This window comes from Pinus tabuliformis, chromosome 8 (genome assembly GCF_031772625.1).
Source record: "Pinus tabuliformis cultivar Carrire ecotype Pingquan chromosome 8, CPIR1, whole genome shotgun sequence".
Taxonomy (NCBI): Eukaryota; Viridiplantae; Streptophyta; class Pinopsida; order Pinales; family Pinaceae; genus Pinus; species Pinus tabuliformis.
In genome coordinates this window covers 1,716,663,569-1,716,684,310 of record NC_142294.1, presented here as the reverse complement: position 1 = coordinate 1,716,684,310, position 20,742 = coordinate 1,716,663,569, and the positions used below count along the sequence as shown (strand labels likewise).

The window sequence follows — 20,742 nt, the reverse complement described above, 5'->3', positions numbered from 1 at the left end:
TAAAATGTAAAATGAGAGATTTAAACACAATTCTACGTATGGTATGGTATGGCAGGTTAAATCTCAGGTTTCAAATCATGATAAATATCTATATCTATATATGTAATTTTTCTTTCCATGATAAAAAAACAATAAAATTGGATATAGTTTCCAGTAAATGGCAAAAATTAAAATCGTTTTATTGGAACATAAGTTTGGTTGGAAAAGCGAAGTTAGGTTGGAAAAAGCTTCCTTGCAAGACCGTTTCAAAACCGTACAAGCGCATCCATTAATTGACTGAACAACGATCCAATTCCACAGCCCTCACAGAAAAGTGGGGCTGTGCGGGGATGATTCTTTGGTAATGTATCGGGAGAGCTTGCATCATTTCTGCGATCTTCTTTACCTTACCAAACAGAAGTCTCTTTTTCTGGAATTCGATCTTCATTTTCCAGTTTCGCGTTTTGGAAAATCTTTCCCAGAATCTTCAAACCTTTGGCTCGAGCTTGAAGTTCTTCTTTTTTGGCACTCTTATCTTGTAACACCATCCGGCACACGTTTGAGAGGGTGCCTTCAATGTCAGGCACATGTACTTTCCAAAGTGAGTCCATAATCAATTCCATGTTGGACTCTAAAAATGCGTCCAAATCAGCTTCACAATAATTCTCCTCCGTATTCAGCTGCTGTTTAGTATAATATTCTACTAACCCTAGATATTCTAGTAACCCTAGCAGTGCAAAAGAAACTGTTGCTGCGCTGAGTTGAGATTTTATGAAATGCCCTTTGCTTCTCAACCATTCTGCTATAAATGGCAAACCCAAATAGATGGCCTTCTTTCCAAGTTCCTTTGCCGCTTGTCTTTCATACACGTAACCAAATGTCTGCAGCATATCGCTTCCGTAATCTGCAACCAGCAATTGAGCTTCAGATTTAGCTTCTTGTATAAACCCTTCCCTGTCACCTTGTACATACCGATTAAGACGATCTTTCAAAATCTGTGCGAGCTTTTCTTCTCTTTCCTTTTGGACACCCTTCATATTCTCTTGTAGTTTCCTGGTATCTGTCGGTTCATCTTCAGGAAACATAAACTTATTAAAAAGAAACATTGAAGCCATTGCAAGCTGACCTATCATTGAAGCCATAAACACTTCTGCTGGATCTATCATTATTTCCACTGATACACCTGCCTTTCCATGTGCGTCATATGATGCCCGCTGTGTTGGATCTCTGAGAACTTGGAAAGCTTCTCCTAATACCTGGAAATTTTGTGCCGCTTGAGGATCATTTGGATTTTTATCAGGGTGAACTTGCCTAGCCTTCATGTAATAACCGGTCTCCTTAACCATCTCTAAATATCTGCAGCAGATTCAGATGGGAAATCGATGCCTTACCCGAGAACAGCCTGTTCAGAACGCTAGCAATGGCTCTTCTCAGGTAGGTAGTTTATATCAAACCCTAAGATCTATTTATATTATTTTCTAAAGAGATGAAAGTTAAGAACAGAAAGGTCGGTTCGTATTCGAAGATGATTAAGAACTATTAACACCATTTTTATGTTAATTATATTGGCTAATAATTTTATAATTTTATTAGGTTAAATTCAACAATTTTATTATTATATTTGGGCTGTATATTATACTTATGGGAGAATTTTGGCTTTGCATCTTCATTTTTTTTTTAATTATTTATCCACATTATCATTATAAAATGTCCATATATGGTGATGGTAGTTAATGATTTGATAAGTTTGAAGAATGGTGTCCGACAAGATGAGAAATTCCTAAATCCATAAAAATGTTTATTTCAGCTTGTTCTGAACGCTAGCAATGGCTCTTGTAAGGTAGGTAGTTTATATCAAACCCTAAGATCTATTTATATTATTTTCTTTGGAGATGGAAGTTAAGAACACAAAGGTCGGTTCGTATTCGAAGATGATTAAGAACTCTTAACACTATGGTTATGCTAATTATATTGGTTAAAAATTTTATTATTATTTTTGGGCGGTATATTACACTTTTGGGAGAGTTTTGGGTTTGCATTTGGATTATAGTATACAATTTCCATATATCGTGATGGTAGTTATTGATTTGAAAAGTTTGAAGAATGGTGTCAGATAATGTTGACACCTAATTATTAAGATTAGGTGAATAATTGAAATTGAAGTAAATAAATAATAGAGAATATGAATAGTCATCTGGAGATGAAATGAAGAGTCTCTCTCATGTATATAATAAAGACCAACCTAAATGAATATCAATGAAATGTTTTTGACGAGTTACTACCTGAGCCAACACCATTTTTAGCTTCCCTTTGCTTTGTAACTCTCTATTCTTCCTATGTTCTACCTTGCATACAAAACACTCCTCTCTCTATCTTTTATTCATATTCATATTCACCTGCATATGAAAGCGCTGCTCTTGCTCTGCTTTGACATATAATATGTTGCTCTTGCTCTGCGTTGACATATAATACGCTGCTCATTTCCCATATAATATGCTTCCCATGGTAAACATTGTGGTAAGCGAGGGTGTCAGTGGCCTATACGTTTTATTCTTGCAGTGAATAGTCTACCCTCCAAACCCTTTGGTATAGTCCGCCCTCCAAACTGTTCTGTTGGGTGAATATCACTGGAGGAGCACAGTTATAGTGTCTAACTTTCATAGACCTTTTCTTCCAGATTTCTCAATCGTTCCTAGCACAACATTGCAATGGCGTCCGTATCGTTTCTATGTTATGTCGAATCAGCGTAGTTTATGAAATCTGTGGTGAGGAAAATGTCGAGAAATCGCCAGAGGTGCTATCAGTCTCGCCACAGAGATTACTTATAAATCTAGTCCTCTTAGCCCTGTCTTCAACACTTTAGGGTTGTGATTTGTATCATGGGGTAAGGGTTCTATTCTTAGTGGCCACGGTCCAAGCATTTTCTTGTCCTGAAAATTCTTTGATCCCCTCTGTTCCTCTAGCCTGCACTAACACCATTGCTGTCACTAAGCCAAAAACTCCAAATGTAGCTTCACTTCATTACAAGAAAATTCTCAAATGCGTTTAATCATGCCATTATATGTATTTAGACATATTTCTCATATATAAGTGCTGTCAGCGCACTTAACTATAATTGCATGCGGTGAAGAGCATGATAATATCTATTGCCTGAGATGGTGCTAGTGGTGACGGCAATGGTGGTGGAGGCAGTTGTATCAGTGCGATGTCAAGGTGTAAATGGTATCAAAGCATAGAGCATATGATTTAAGCTTTCATGCATCTGACCACTCACTTATGAGAAAAGCATCCGTTCAAGTTTTTTTTGGCAAATTCCTATTTACATCAGAATTCAAGTTATCATAGGTGTTCTTTCGCTTTTGAGTAGTTGATATTGTTTATCTTGAATTGCAACCATATTCTAATGCAAAATGGCGATATTCTATATGGATAGAATACAATTTTATTCTTTGCATATTAAATCAATTTCTTACCTAATCAAGAAGGAATTATAAGGTTGTATTATTCTGAAGCACATTTTTTGCCAACAGAAGTTTTTTTTTATAGTACAAGATTTTGCAGTGCATTCAATCATATCCATTGTGGGAATAGTTCTCACTCATAAGGTATCCTGAGTGGTCTTGGATGATAACACACACCCTCATTTTCAATGACTTGTGGAAAGTAGTGTGTGTTGGAGACAGAGACAAAGAGCCAGAACAACCTATCTCAGACAAAAAGTTTGCCATTTGGGAAAATAAGAGCAACAAAGCCTATGCATTAATTGCAACATCTATAAGTGAAGAGGTGAGTCACCATATTTCACCATTTTTAACTGTTTTCGAAGGCTTACAAAAGCTGAAAGAACTCTATGACTCACATTCTACACTTGAAGTTGTTCAACTCATGATTAAACTCTTCACTCTTGAATTACAAAGTACTGATCCTCTCGCTCTTGCATTCGAAGTAAAATCTATAATGCATGACATCAAAGCCACTATGGTTCAATTGGATATTCCTCTTATCGCTTTTCTCAAGGCACTTTATCCTACTTACTCTAATTATCTTGAGTCATTGCAGGCAAATGGAAATCTCAAAGATATTATCTTTTACTCTCTTGTGAAAAAAATTGCTGAAACAGAGAAAGCTTTTGGAAAGAAGACAACCCTTGAATCTTCTGAAGAGGTTGTGTGCCTTGCTCGTCAAGAAAGAATCTTGCCCAAGATTCTTCTAGAGGAAGAGGTGGACAAAGAGGAAGAAGAAGATATTTCAGAGGCAGGAGGGGCAGACACTCTCAAGGAGAAAAGTGAGATTTGCACTACATACGCTGCAAAATAAATGCATCACATGATGCCTCCACATGCAAGTTACCTTGGGACAAAATTGAGCAGCAAAGAAACCAAGAGAAAGGTAAGACTAATGACACAGACAAAGGTAAAGAACCTGAATCTGCTCATTATGTTGTGGCACAATGTAATATTGAAGTAAATGAAGATTTATTTAATGCTTCACTTACTTCTTGGAAAAATGATTGGTTGCTTGATTCAAGAGCAACTTGCCACATGACTCATAGAGTATTTTTTTGAAGAATTTAATGACAATGTTGATGGAGCACTATACTTTGTAGACTAATCAAAAATCAAGCCATCATGGATTGGCACAATCAGACTCAAATTGTCTAGTCTTCTAGACTTTCTTTTGCATCATGTTCTACATCTCCCACGGGTGAAGAAAAGCTTGTTGTCCTTGGTCTGCATCTGCCAGCAAGGTCACTCCATTCATATGTTTGATGGCAAGCTTGAGGTGAGAAAAGCATCTGACCACTCACTTTTCATGGGGAATAGAAGAAGAAAGGCGTCTCAAGCTGCAAGGTGCCTATGCTTGTGCACAACATTTCTCATACAATTCTCATTATGAAGAAGGTACACTTCCATCAAGTTTATTATGGCATGATAGATTTAGACATTTGAACTATGACAGCCTCCGCTTGTTGAAGAAAAATGGTTTTGTTGGTTTGCGTACAATTCCTAGGAAGCTTAAGCGAGGTGATGCTTGCATTCTAGGAAAGCATAGCAAATCAAGAGCACATAGAAAACTTCAACTCATTCATTCAAATTTATGAGGTCCAATGCCTGTTCCTTCTGTAAATGGAAATAAATATATGATGACATTTATTAATGACTACACCAGAATGTCTTTGGTTTATTTATTGAAGAACAAATCTGATGCTTTTCAAACATTCAAGAACTTTCATACATGGATTGAAAATGATGCATAATCTCATATTGGCTCTATTCACACTGATAATGGAAAAGAATACACTTCAAATGAATTTTAAAACTATCTTCACCAACATCGGATAAAACATTAAACAACTGTGCCTTATAAGCCCCAACAAAATAGTGTAGTTGAAAGAATGAATAGGACAATCTTAAATATGGTGTGCTCCATGATGTCTTTCAAAAATGTAAAGTTGATGTTTTGGGTTGATGTAGTTCTATGTGTTGTATATATAAAGAATAGATGTCCATCTAATGCTATTAGAAACAAGACTCCATATGAAATGTGGCATGGGCACATTTCTTTGGTAAAGCATCTCAGGTTCTTTAGTTCCACTTATTATGCCTTGATACCAAAGGTACATAGGAACAGACTTGGTGCAAGAAATCGTAAGTGTATCTTCCTGGGGTATTCAAACACCTCTAAAGCACACCGTCTCTATGATGAAGTCAATAAAAAGTTTGTTGTATCTAGAGATGTAATCTTTCTTGAAACATTCAATTTAAACTGACAATGTTGTTGAGTGGCAACTTGATCACTTGGATAGGTTCGCAAATGCAAAATCATTTCAAGAATTTGATAATCAGATTCCACATCTTGAAGGGGGGGTTTCTATTCTAGATCAACATGTGGAATCTTCTTTCGTGAACTCTCTCCCCCACATGAAACTCCAACAACGAAAGATACTTCAAGTGATGTGATTAATAGAATTGGGAGACTCAATCTTGATTCAGTCCCAACTCAATCAATGGAGCAGCCTGGACCATTTGAGAAAGGTCCCCCAAAGTGGCTGACAAAGATCCTTGAAAGCGTTCATCCTGATGAGGTTGGAAAGAGAGGAACTAGAAATTCAAACCAACAAAATGGAGGTGATGTAGATGACTCTAATTCACCTGTTGATATGGATGTTTCTTATGATTGTGAATTGAATTTGTCTACGGATTTCGAACCAACTTCCTTCAAAGAAGCTTCTTCTCATGATGAATGGAAAGAAGCGATGCCAAAGGAGTATGATGGCTTGATAAAAAAAGAGACTTGGAAGTTGGTTGATCCTCCATTAGGAACCAAACTATAAAGAACAAGTATAAAGTAGATGGCTTACTTGAAAAGCAGAAAGCCAGGCTTGTGGCAAAAGGTTTTGCATAGAAGGAAGGGGTCGATTATGAGGAGACTATTGCTCCATAGAAAAATGGGCTACCGTCCGAACACTCTTTGCCCTAGCAACTTAGAACGGTCAGAAAGTCCATCAAATGGATGTAAAAACTGCTTTCTTGAATGGACATCTAAAGAGAATGTTTTTATGTCCCAGCCTAAAGGATTTGTTGTGAAAGGAAATGAACATAAAGTATGAAAACTTTTGAAATCCTTGTATGGCCTCAAACAAGCACCGCGAGCCTCATATGAAAAACTAACTGAGCATCTTCTGCAACTCAATTTCAAACATTATGATCTTGATGATGAAAATTTATTTGTGAAGAAAGTTGGCAAAATATTTGTATATCTTGTGGTATATGTAGATGATATTTTGATGATAGGGAACAATGAAAGGTACATTGCATCCATAGAGAAGGAATTGGGGAAAGGTTTTGAAATGACTGATTTTGGCTATGTTCATTACTATCTTGGTATTGAAGTAACTCAACATCTGAAGTCCATATTTCTTTCTCAAAATAAGTACATTGGAGATCTATTGATCAGGTTTGGCATGAAAAAATATAATCCTCTTACTACTCCAATGGAACAAAACTTAAAGCTCACATCCATTGAAGGAAAAGAATTTGAGGATGCAACAAAGTATAAACAACTTGTAGGAAGTCTCAACTACCTAACTACTACCAAACCAGACATTTCATTTTCTATTGGAATCCTCTCTAGGTTTATGCAAAATCCTTGTGAGGGACATTGGTCTACTGCAAAAAGATTTCTAAGGTACTTGAAGGGAACTCAAGACTTTGGAATCAAGTATACATAGGTGGACGACTTCAGCTTGATTGAATACTTTGATTCAGACTTCGATGGAGACAAAGAAATTGGGGTATCTACTTCTCGTTATGCTATGAATCTTGGATCAGGAGCTGTCTCCTGGAGATCACACAAACAATCAGTTCCAGCAGATTCCACAACAGAAGCAGAATATGTGGTAGCAGCTGAGGCAACAAAAGGAATTATGTGGTTCAGGAAAATTCTTTAAGATTTGCAGGTTAAACAAATACAATCGACTCCACTCATGATTGACAATACCTCGACAATAAAGATGGACAAGAACCCAAAGTTCCATGATCGAACAAAGCACATCAATACTAAATATCATCTGATTTGACATCTTGTTGAGGCCAATACAATCCATCTCCACCATTGTTCCACTAATAAGCAAATTGCAGACATCTTCACCAAAGCGCTTGGAAGAGAAAAGCTTGAAAGATTCAGAACGATTCTTGGACTCACCAACATCCCTTCAGATTAAGGGGGGAATGTTGACACCTAATCATCAGGATTGGGTGAATAACTAAAATTGATGTAAATAAATAATAGAGAATATGAATAGTCACTGGGAGATGAAATGAACAGTCTCTCCTTCATGTATATAATAAATAACAACCTAAATGAATATCAATGAATTGTTTTTGAGGAGTTACTTCCTGGTCTCACAGATAAGATGAGAATTCTTAAACCCATAAAAATGTTTATTGCAGAATAGAGTTTTAGAATTTTGATATAATTTTTAATAATTATTAAGTAGTTGGTAGGATTTAATCTCTTTAAGATATTTTAGAATATTTTTAATAGTGTATCTAAATTAGATATTAAAATTTAGTTCTAAAATAGAATTTTAATAAATATTTTTTTTATAGAAAGTAGTTATGATTTTTTGGGCATTTTCTTGGAATATTCTAGGAAAATATGCAATATTTCAAGAATCCGAAATCTAGTTAAGTTATAAGGATTCTTGAGCAGACTCTATTGACAAGTCATGGTATTGTAGTAGAACCTATTTACAAATTAAAAATATCTACCATTGAATCTCCATGGTTAAGAATCTTGTTGCATATTATTTTTAATGTATGTATAATTTATAATAATATATTAATTAATATATCATAATATCAATCATATTAGTCACTCATTTAGATTCTCAAGAAATAATTTTATTTATTGCACTACTTTTAAATAATTACAAATCATATCATTAACATTCCACTACAACAAATCAATTATCCCAGAAATCTAAAATCTGAAATGTATGTATGTTTAACTTGTATATTATTTCCTTTTCTAAATTATTATTATTATTCTAAATAAATTTATAACTTAGTTACTTCTTCTAATCTTTTTAATTTTAGAAACTTGAGATGTATGATGAAGTTTTGATACTTAATAGAGATTGATGCCTATCATCATTTACCAACCATTTGATTTATATGATTGGGATACTATTATTTGGTTTTTTATTAATTATCATTAATAATATTAATATATGGTTGTATTATGCTCTATAAAATCATGTTAATTTAACTATTATACAACTTCTACGAGTAGATATAAATGCACATGGTAGTTCCAAAATGATTTTCTTAACCTTGAATTACAAATGTTTACCAAGTTCCTCTAAGAAATTATCCCTCAAGATGATAATAGACACTCATAAACCCATTGTGTAATTTTTTTATTTTTTTTTGCAAAAACTAATGCGAGAAGCATGATAAAAGGGACCAAAATTGTTCAAGAATTATGAAAGGATAAGACTTGAATTTCATGGATGCTTTATGGAATTTATAAAGGTTATTCATAGGATAGAAGAATGGTTTTTTTACAGCCTCTAATTCATGAGATCGTGATTAAAGATTGGGGTCTGACTTAACTCATCTAACTTTGGAAATTAAAAACTTGATTCCCTAACCATCTTCAGGCCCTACTTAAATTATTTAGAATTTTTGGGAAATCTCTTATCTATGTCATGGATGAGACAAGGGTACGTAATTCTAAGTGGTGATTTAATTTCACTTTTTATGTATGTAAGGTGCGGATTCCAACAACCCAAATTATCATTTTATCTATTTTCTTCTTAGAATCCTAGCACTAGTTAGCACCTAAACATAGAGCTAACCAAGCTCATCCTCATTTTGAAAAATGAAATAACTGGGGAGAGACAAACTCTACATGACTTGAACAATTCTTTTTCTCCTAAGACTTCTTGGAAGAAACCCTTAGATTTTGGAACTATGTTTCAATTGGATTGAACTTTTACCATAATATAGTTCTTCTGGATGTGCCCCTCCATAATGAAATCCGCCCAACACTTTCAAATTAAACACTAAAAGTATCATAAATGGGATTTTAATAAAAATGTTGAAAATTGTCTAGGTTCACTTGAATAATTCTATAAGAAAAATTTTATCCTTTCACTTTCATTCAAAGTTGAAAAAAAATAAGTCCATGATGATCTTATGATCCAAGGAAAAATGAAAAAATGACACTTGCCTCCTTGGGGAGGTATAATAATCCCTAAACAATAGAATCTCTTTGGATGGATTTGTACTCTTAATAAATACTTAAAAGGATGAACACTATTAGTTCTAGAACAAAATAATACAACTACATTTAGAAAAGGAATGTATTGGAACATAAGATGTAGGGTCATTTGGCTTCGGGTATGGGATGACAATACTAAATTCTTCCCCTTGTTTGCAAATTTCTAGAAAAATGTGAATTAAATAGGGAAAATTGATGGAGGGATGGCTCGACACTTGAAAATTTCACTAGTATTGCTCTAGAAGGGGTCATCCATTTTCAAAACCTCTTTCAAAGAGAAACTAAATTTCTATAAATTCCATCCTTTAGCTATATAGTTTCTTTACCAAAATTCATATAATTAGAAGGAAAAAAATACCATATGGTAGAGGTGGGAAAATAAGTGTAGGAATTTACAGGGTAATTTCCTCAGATATAACACCAAAGGAAATTTCTCACAAATAGACCACAGATCAATACACCAATATTCTTGACATGGTTAAAACCATCAAAGAGGGAAACAGTCCACTACCTGAGCCAATGCAACCACTTTAGGAAATTTATTAATAAAAGAAAGAGAATTTACATAAGCTTATCTCATGAACAATTACCCTATAAATGACCCTCCATGCTCTTTAAATAAAGATCATGGACCAATCATATGTTAAGCCATGGATCAAGTGTCGGCGATACCAAGGAGAGAATGAACCGTCGGATCACTTAATGTCTAGAACATATCATGACCATTGGATTGTAAGTTACAAAAGTACATAGTAAAGAAATACACTTTACCTAACTCTACACTGGACCAAGTTATACTTAACTATTTCCTATGTGTTAGAATATCCTAACAATAATAAATCCTCGAAACGTTGCATATTTCTTAGAAAATCAAGATCTCTAGGATAGATGGGCTACCAATATAATTACTTCTCAATTGGTATGAAATCACAAAAGAGGAGATATGCAAGGTTGTGGAAGCATCTCAACTCTCTAGAAATGTCCTATGCTCTTTCAACACTACTTTTATATAATTCATCCCAAATATAGACAACCCAAACATACTGGATAATTTCCACCCAATATCACTTCGTAATAGTATTTAAAAGAGCATATCAAAAATCATCTCTTCTAGTGTAAAATAAGTTATCTCAAAGTAGACCTCACTAAAGTATTTTGGCTTTCTTGAGGGATACCAAGCCCATGAGGTAGTAGGTGTTTCTTAGGAGGGTCTACACTAGTAAGAAAAAAAAAATGAAGGCTATGGTTTTCAAAACTCACCTATCCAAGGTCTCGATCAAGTTAGTTGGATTTTCTTATGTCTCCCCCTCATTTATTTAGTATTCAACTTACACTTTGTGGTTTATGTTATGGCTTGCACTAATTTGGAAAATTTTGTAGTCTTAATTAATGGGTCAGCTTCTTACTACATTGAATATTATAAAGAAATTTGGCAGGAATTGTCGTCATCTTCCATGATTTTCCTCATTACAACAGAAGGGCTAACTAGAGATGTTAGTGCTACATTAGCAAATGGTTCCTTTAAAGGTATCCTAATTGGTAATTCTTTCTTTTCTTTGCATTTTTATTTTGTATACAACATCCTTATTTATGTGATGGATCGTAGTGGATGTTGGAAGAATTGAAGGAATTCTTATATCTCTTTTGCATAGCCACAAGTATGATAACAATTTCTACCATATCTCTAGTAATTTTTTGTGGCTTCCCTAAGATGGAGAAGGTCTATATTTATCATATTTGCTATTCAAGGTAATCCACATTCACGTACATGATGAACTAATGGTGTCGAAAGCTATTCTTTATGGTGATGGAAATTTAGAGATCTATCACTATTTGGTGTTCCAAAATGATTTGTTATTCAAGATACCATCATATCCCACTTATGAAATAATAAATTATAACCATAAATAATGGGACATACAATATGCTTATAATTTAAAGAGAAAAAAAAAAACCAATAATTGTGATAGATCATTTATGGACCATATTGGCATGACGGGGGGGAAGACCTAATCTTTGTGAGTTTTCCAACAAAGCCTTGAAAGATATTGACATTAGCAACACTTGTTCCCATGTGAGGTGTCACCCAAGGTATTCAATGGGATTGCAAAACTGCGTATGTTATGGAAGGAATATGGGATATGGAAGACTATCTTGGCTTATGGAAATCTTACTCAACCCATCCCATATGTCATACATCACAAATATTTCCACAACTTGCACATGAATATTTTATAACTTTCCCTCATGCAATCCTACATTTAATAATTTTGTATAAGTTAATACTTATGCATCTCCCACAAATTTTACAAGGATCCCTCCTTCAATAGCCCCTCAACTATTTTTCATCAAATAGCTTTAACAAGAAATAGAAAATTTTGGATCCATCCTTTATATATTAAGCTAATCATAAAATGAAACTAATAGAGCGAGAGTGGAAAGAACACAATCCAAACTGAAATCCCACCTAAGATAATAATCATTAAAATCAACACTATACATTCAAAAAATATTTGAGGCCCAAAAATCCTGTGAAATCATTATATTCATATTAATCAACAACATAACATTAGATTTAGTACATAAGTTGAGAGAAGGATTTGGGAAAATAAGCTCAATTATTACTTCTAACCAATTCCATATGATTTAGACCCATACAAGACTTCATATAAAAAATTAGATCATAATTATTCATAATATCCTCAATAAACTCAGAAAATACTAAATAGGACAAACCATACTCAAATAGAGTCCCTAGAAAAAAACAATAAACTAGAATTCCCTCTAAAGCACTACAATTAGAGTTGAAGACAAACTTTAGAACCCCTTATTTATCGAAATCAACCTTTTTATCTTTGATGTTGCTTAGATCTAGCATTGAGAATCCTTTTCCAACTAATCTTTCCACCTCGCCCACTATGTCGTGCTTGCATGTTCCCTCCTCAATTGTCCATCACTCCATTATGGGTTTAATTTTCCACCTCACCCATGTCTAAATGCCCTAAAGTGTTGGAACATACTCTGTGAGTCAGAATACTAATTTGCATAAAAAGTGGTACCTACCCATGGTATTCACCATGGTATTTTAACTTAAGAAGGCACTAAAACTACTATAAATAATAGGCATTGTTGGACCATTTGAAGGACCTTATTGCCAATAACACAGGTTTACTTTTTTCGTCGGGGGAAACCATTGAATTCTAAGTTTTACTTCCCCATTCACTAGCGTGATATTTGTTGATAACCGAAATAAATCTCGATAAGAACAATGATCTTATTTTCCCCTATGCCACTCATTTTATCACATCCATGGAAATTATTGTCATTGTGCTAGTGGCCACATTTATCTTGATGGATTTTTTCTATGTGCCCCTCTACATATCCAACAAAGAAGACCAAAGCTTGATAGATTCAATAGGAGGGGTAATGGGGGCCAATGCACACCATTTGGTGCCAAAAAATGGTGATCATGGATTCAACAGATGTATAATCAAAATCTTCATAGTGTTTCCATTTGTTTTCATTATGGGCCTCAAAGCATAGATAAAATAATTACTCAAGTGTGTTGTTTATGACATTGATTTTGAAGAGGAGGGATTGCTCTACTTGCTTCCTAAGTGTAGCCACACCTTCCATATAGACTGCATCAATATGTGGGTTTTCTTGTACAAAATGTGCCCTATATGTAGAGCTAGTTAGGTTCCCATGAATAATGGGAATGAAATATGGAGACATAAACTGCCTGAGACTACACCATTACACCAGCTAGTGGCAGTGGTGGATGCAAGAGGAGAAATTGTGATTTCCATATATGGAGGTTCTTTTAGAGTAAATTTTGTCCAAAATTCCTCCAAAGCTAGTGGAATTGGGGATCGTTTTTATAGTGATATAAAGAAAAATGATGGGAATGGAGAAGAAGGTTACTTCCTAAATTCAAAATGGATTCCACGTAATGTAGTTAGAAGAGGAAACATTTTGCAAGGAAGTGACAATAAATTGACACATAGCTTTGTAGGATTTGGATATGTTGGGAGAATATCATTGTCAACCAAGGAAGTTGCAAAAGATTCTAGAGTATTCCCTCGATGCACATATTTGCAAACGATGTCAATCGCATTCTCATGTCCCTCTTAGTCCCTGCTGCATTGTCTAGTTGGAAAAAATTAATCAAATTATATGAGCATCATGGACTCATTACAGGGATTAAGATCCTTAATTTTAGTTTTGTGGAAGAAAATAATGACCATGATTAGAAATGTGTTCGCTATGAAAAAAGGATTAGAAGAGCCATACAGGTTTTTTGTTCTGGGAAGCCATGGAGATGTAAATACCTTAAATATCTAAAGGATCTCAACTGTATACTTCCCTTGGCTAAGGAAAATCTCATTTGATCTCTTCCACACTTCTAATCTCAAAAAATAGTATATTAAACCCATATCCTTCATTTCAAACTCTAAATTGATCTCCCTCTTACACCCATCTATGAGCATCTCATCCATGTAAGAAACATGTCATCTACATATATTGCCAATATTAAGGGGAAACCATATTCAAGCCCTGGGTGCCTACTTAAGCTCGTTGTTGTAGTTGCTACAACCCCCCTCCAAATTTTTTCACATCCTTTGATTTTGGAGCCTACCTTTTGTAAATAAGAGCTTATATTTCACCATCATCAAGTGCTCCTCTTGATGTTTATTATCGTAATCACTCATTCTTTCATGCAACACTTGTGTGATATTTTGGCTAAGTCATGTTACCAACAATTGCATCACTTTTGATGACAAGTTACTTTCCTCCAAACATAAGCCAACTCTTGTTCAGATATAGGATTGATTGCTAGTCTTGCTTCTCAGAATTGTATAATCCCTTGAGGATTTGAACTACAAAATCCTATGAGACATGCAATCATTGAGAAAAAAAAATATGGAATATTCCACTGAGAGTCAGCACTGTGCAATCCACTGAGCTAGTGTAATGCACAATCCCTTGTTACTAGAAATTGCATAGTCCTTTGTGCCATTGGAAAATGTAGTTCCCTAGAGTAATCAATTTCACATCCCTAAAAAACTGTAGGGAGTATGCAATCACCTATGGGAAAGTGGCACAAAGTTTCTAGATGTGATTTACAGACAAGTGTCACTTTCTCCTTGATTTTAGGTGTGAGTGTCATAAACCCTAACCTAATATTATTGGGGATAAATATATATAATAGATGCTTGTAGAACCCATTTTCACGCTCAAAATTGGAGTTGTAGCCTTCCCCATGAGGTCACGGAGCTTCATATTCAATTTGCAACACTTTTCCGGGTAACTTTCTAAAATGTTTCTTTTCACTGCTTTTTCTGTTGTTTTTTGTCGCTTTTGTGTTTTCATGTGTTGCTTTTCCTATTTATTCTTAGAGTTACTAGTGTTTATACTATGTTTACCTTGTATGAGTGTTTTCTTAGTCATTCATTTAGTTCTTAAAAGTGTCACATCCCTCCCAAGTTATTTTTCCTATCAGCAGTTGCTGTTGCTGGGTCTTTTTGTGCATGCATGATCTTCCTTTTGCATAATCATATATGGTAAATTTAATTATTGATATAGGTTATATTAATGCCAATATACAATTACTCTTTCCTCATCTTTAGATTTCAAACGTCCTTCTTTCCAGGACTGAACTACTACATCATCAAAACTAGTTGGCCTCTCCCACCATGCATTACACAATCATAAGCCTCAAGCTAACCCCTTTCCATTTGAAATTGAAAAAAGCATAGCCAATGTCTTGCTTTAGCTACATGTTGCATAATCCAAGTCATTAGTGGCCTAGCCTAGCCACTGAGACTGTGCGATGCAAAATTCTCTCTCTCTCTCTTCTACCAGCTTAGACTACACATTGTGTAGTCTCAAGCCTCAAACCATCCCTTTAATAGATGAGAATTCACAATCCTCCTCTTTTACTATGAATTGCATAATCCGAAAGCCTAGCCCTCCCTCTTCCAACTCAAAATTGGGCTATATATCTCCTCATCATTGTGTTGTTACCTTTTGATTGATTGATGAGTTGATTTGTCTAGACCTAACTTGTTTTTTCCATGAGTGCATCTCCCACCACAAGTACTACAGGATTTTATTGCTTCTTTTCAATAATATAAAACACCATTCCTCTTAAGATATTAGCATCAAAAGAGGCTACAGAAAGTAGTACTAATGAGGTGGTCAAAATTCCTTCATCCTGAGATCCCTTTCTAACTGATACACAATTTTACATTGAAGAGGACTCATATATCACATGGCATATTGTTAAGATGCATTCATGAACACAAAATTTAAAGAATATTTTTAAGATAGAGAGGTTCATATCAACATTTGACAGTCAAGACTTAAAAGGATTACTTGCAGATTCTCGACTTTACCTTGTGCAAATTTTATGAGATTGATTCTACAAGGTTTCAACACCAAAAGCACTTGAAAAAATGTTTTAATAATTCACAGTATTATGTTGCCAAATTTATAGAAAAAATAATATTGAATCCTTCCCAAAAATATGGTTTTATGTGTTGTATCATATTGTCTCTCATGGGAAGATGTTCAATGGACTGATCTTGTGTCTTATCAATTGAAGATAAAGGTAAATAAGGAAAAAAATACACCAAAATGAAGTCAATAATAGTTCTACATGTCTTCCTACCTACTGGATGGTACATGTTCGCATAGTGCTTGCATTGGAATGGATTGGAAATGGACTTCCAGAGACCCTCCTATCCATATATATTGCAAGTTGTTGGAAGAATGCAGCTGCAGCGAAGTCTTTGAAAAGTTTGGTGACCATTTCTTCAGGGTCCTATACCAGATGATATTTGAAGAAGAGGCCCCTTACATGTCTCGTGAGGAAATGAATATAATATCAAAAGTCACATATTGGTTCGCCTCACCAGATGACACATGCCTCAGATTTTCCAGTGACCAGAAACCATCTCATACCTTACTGATGTATGCCACTGATAAAATAGTCATGCAAGAGGTCACATACCATCTAATCATAGGTTTTTCCACTTTGTTGCAAATGAATAAGAAAGAATCATGGCCTAATCTTCCCTTATAGGTGGGATCTTACATGATTAAAAACTTGAAGGTTGCAGAAAAATAGAGCGAAACAATTGGAAGACTTCAAACTCGGTACAATAGACTATCATCAATATGATCCAAAAGGATTTTGTAAGAATAATTGTGACAAGTTACACTTTATTTGGCCATATGGGACTTATGCTAGGTCGAAAGAAGAAAACATGAAGAATCGTTGTAATGTATCTCGGTCATGTGCACCAGGAGATGAGGTAAGCCTTTCCAATGTAGTTCTAGAACAAGGTGTTACTCAGGAGGAAAAGAAACCAGAAGAGCACTCTCCATTGAGTACTAAGTATAAGAGGAAGGTTCCCCACATCCCAAAAAAGGAGCAAAGATGAAAATTCAAGGCATATCTATGTGGGAATTAAGGAATTGATGGGGGGGGGGGGGGGGGTGAATCAATAATATAAGAAAATCTTAATTTTGTTTTCTTACTGTGCTTATAGTTCCTTCTTATCTTCTTTCATATGTGAAAGCATTCATTCATGAAGTAGTAAATCTTATAAAATTTTAGAACCAATACTCAAACAACAATCTCATGATGAGCATACATTTGACATGGTGTTTTCATGTGGAACCCCAAAGGGAAAATCCCACCAATTTGTTGTTTGTTTTATGATGTACTTTCAGAAACAACTTAATTACATCTTCTTTTTTTTAAGCACTCACTAATTGGAGGCGCCAAGTCCTTTTGTTTTACAAGCACCAACTTGCCAAGAGGCACCAACCTCTTTTGTTTAGTAAGCATCAACTTGCCAAGAGGCAGCAACCTCTTTTTTTAAGTAAGAACCAACTTTCCTAGAGACACCAACCTCTTAAGTGTGTATGCACCAACCTATCACTACCATTGTTTTACTGTTTCATACAATTTTCATATTGAAAGCATAGGCATACAAATTGCAAGTAAAATAGCAACTTAATGGTTGTTTGCAGATTCAACTTCTGCACTTTACTTTCTGAACACTTGTGGTAGCCTTCCTCTTGTTGCCCACTGCAACACTTTCTCCATGATCTGCTTTCTCTGCTAAGGGCTCTCCACTATTTCACCATAGCACTACCCTTGCAACACAATGCTCCAATTCACAACTCACTTCTCTGCTCTTGCACAAGTATGCTCACACTCCACCTTCGCTCAATGGAGGTTCACAATTTTATTCACGTGCTTCTCTTGGCTCGATATAGTCACTTTCATCATCACTTATTGCAATGCATGTACCCTAGACATGGGACCCCATTCTTTTGTTGATCTACACACACTCCAATTCAATCATTCCATTAAACTTATAAGGATGGGCGACAATCACTTCTCTGTCATACAGATGACTGTTATATACCTAGTGGGGATAATATGGGGTACCAAGGGAGGTACCCAAGGTAATAATGTAATAATGGGATGGACCATAGTAATAAATAAGGTGGTTAACCCATGTCATGTAAGGGACCACAAGTAGTTAATAATAATGTAATGGGCCCATGGTATTAGTTGATGGTATGAGGGAACCATGGTAATGACCCATGGTATTGTATGTATGAGGCCTATATAGAGGCTAGAGACTCCACATGGAGAGATATGATATGAAGAGAAGTATTCTTGTATGAACAGGCATATGGCTTGTGGAGTGTTCTCCTTCCTTAAGGAGTGAATGTATGGTGTTGCCCTACCATAAGGGTTTGATCAATAAAGTATCGTTTCATATCATTTCTGGGTTTATTTTCATTGTCTTGTATTTTCATATCAGATCTATAGTATTTCTGGGTTAGATCTACAACAAGTGGTATCAGAGCTATTTCATATCAGATCTATAATATTTTTGGGTTAGATCTACAACAATGACTCTCTATGTTATGTATTAACTCTCATTCCTCCTTACATATTTCACAGAGGCTCCCCATACTTCTTTATCGTTCATAGATATCTACCTGTACATCGTCATGGAGTCTCTATTTTGCATTTATTTACAATGCATACACGGGATGCCTTCAACCACCAATATTACAATTCTTCATTCAAAAACACAACTGCCAATTAATAGATCTTAATGGCTCCGTATGGCACCATATCATAGCTTTTCATTGCAGTGTTGTGTAGTGGTGTAACGCTATGGAATAACCAATTGCCAACCTTCGATCAAGTCTAGCCCTGTTATATCTCCACCATAGGACTTGGTTTGGTGACCGAGTTCCAACCATATGAAAGCCCCCTTTATTGGCATTTTTTATTTGTGGCCAACATGCCAGCAATCACAATCCTATGATTGTTGATATCCGATCTTCAAGCTCCTTCCACTCAGCTTGTACGACATATTTCTCACCGTAGCACCGAGGGAAATGACCAGGAGCTTGGCCTTAAGGCACTAAGTCTTTCAAAACTTTGTGAGGGGACTTTGGTTCCTATATAAAGTTTCATGTCCTTGGTTTCTTTTCTTTTCTCTAGACCATGCGGTTACCACATTGGAGCCCCTTATCGGTGATTTCAACTTTGTGGAAATGTGTGATCCCTCAAAAATCACTAATCATCGATTGTTGATTGGCATATATGTTCAACCATACCCTCTAGTTCCCTTAAGCCTTTTTGACCACCTGCTATCCCGCATCTGAGAAAAACTTCGTTTTGGCACATGAGCCAACCATTGCAAACCTCCGATCATCGTTTCTTGATGTGACATCATCACTACCATGTGACACCCTCTATGTGGTGACATGTGTCACTCGGATATGGCCCATTAGGCCTCCAAAAATGGTTGAATATGCTTACCACATGTCTTTCTATATCACCACATGTTGCTGAAATCAACTGCTACTTGGCCTTATCAGATTCATCACATCCTGCCATGTGTCCTCATCAGAGCTCACCACCAATGTTGTCTTCTATCCTTATCAAAGCCTACCATATGCTTCCATGTGTCCTTCATAGAGGAGAGGGAAATGGGCCTCCTCGACAATTTAACAAGGAATGTAGGGTCCTAGCTTATCCCTGATATTGTAAGACCTCCGACATGCGAGATTGTCGAAAAGAAATTCGTCAGGCCCTCCAACATGAAACTTATTGGGACCTCTGATTAAGATTCACTAGGACCTCTAATCTCCGATATTTCTCACTACACAAGGCCTTAATCATCCTAAACTTCAGCAAGCCATATCTCTCAAACCACAAGTCCATTTATGGACTTTTGCATGTCGTTAGAAATATCTTTTAGAGCACTTTATAATGAAAGGAGTTTGATTAGCCGTTAAGCCCAACATATACCTTAAAATTAGGCTTCAAAGTATTTACCTATCTAGAATCACAACCACCAAGGCATGAAGCCCAATCATCAGGTTGAGCCTTGTTTGACATCAATGTTTACACTTACGGAACTAGCCACCTTCACACCATCAAATTTCCAACAATATCTCCCTTTGGCATTGATAGAAACAATGCAAAATCCCCTTTAGCTTGGCATGGTCTGCTCTAATACCAAATTTCTCCCCCTTTGACATCGATGGCAAAGAAAACTTCACTTTCACTCCCCTTGAACCAATGCAACCTACTCTTCCATGAGTTCCTCCTATTGAGTAGCTACCACCTCCTACCAAAATGAAGTCATTTGGTGGGAGGAGTCACAACTCCTATATGTTGTTTGAGATACTCAAATCGTTCTCTTGCAAGTGGCTTGGTAAATATATCTATCAATTTCTCTTTAGTGGGCACATATATAAGTTTAACATTATTGGCTGCAACTTGTTCCCTTAAGAAATGATACTTGAAAGGAATGTGCTTGATTTTTAAATGCATGACTGGATTCTTTTAGATATTTACATATGAAACATGGGTACCATTCCTATAAACAACTCTTACCCTCACCATTCCCTCCGACATCCTTC

The 20,742-nt window shown here is 35.6% G+C and overlaps 1 pseudogene; it reads right to left on the bottom strand.

Moving 5' to 3' along the window:
* Positions 1 to 386: 386 nt before the first annotated feature.
* On the bottom strand, positions 387 to 1,325 carry LOC149242904 (chaperone protein dnaJ 10 pseudogene; annotated as a pseudogene).
* Positions 1,326 to 20,742: the final 19,417 nt, after the last annotated feature.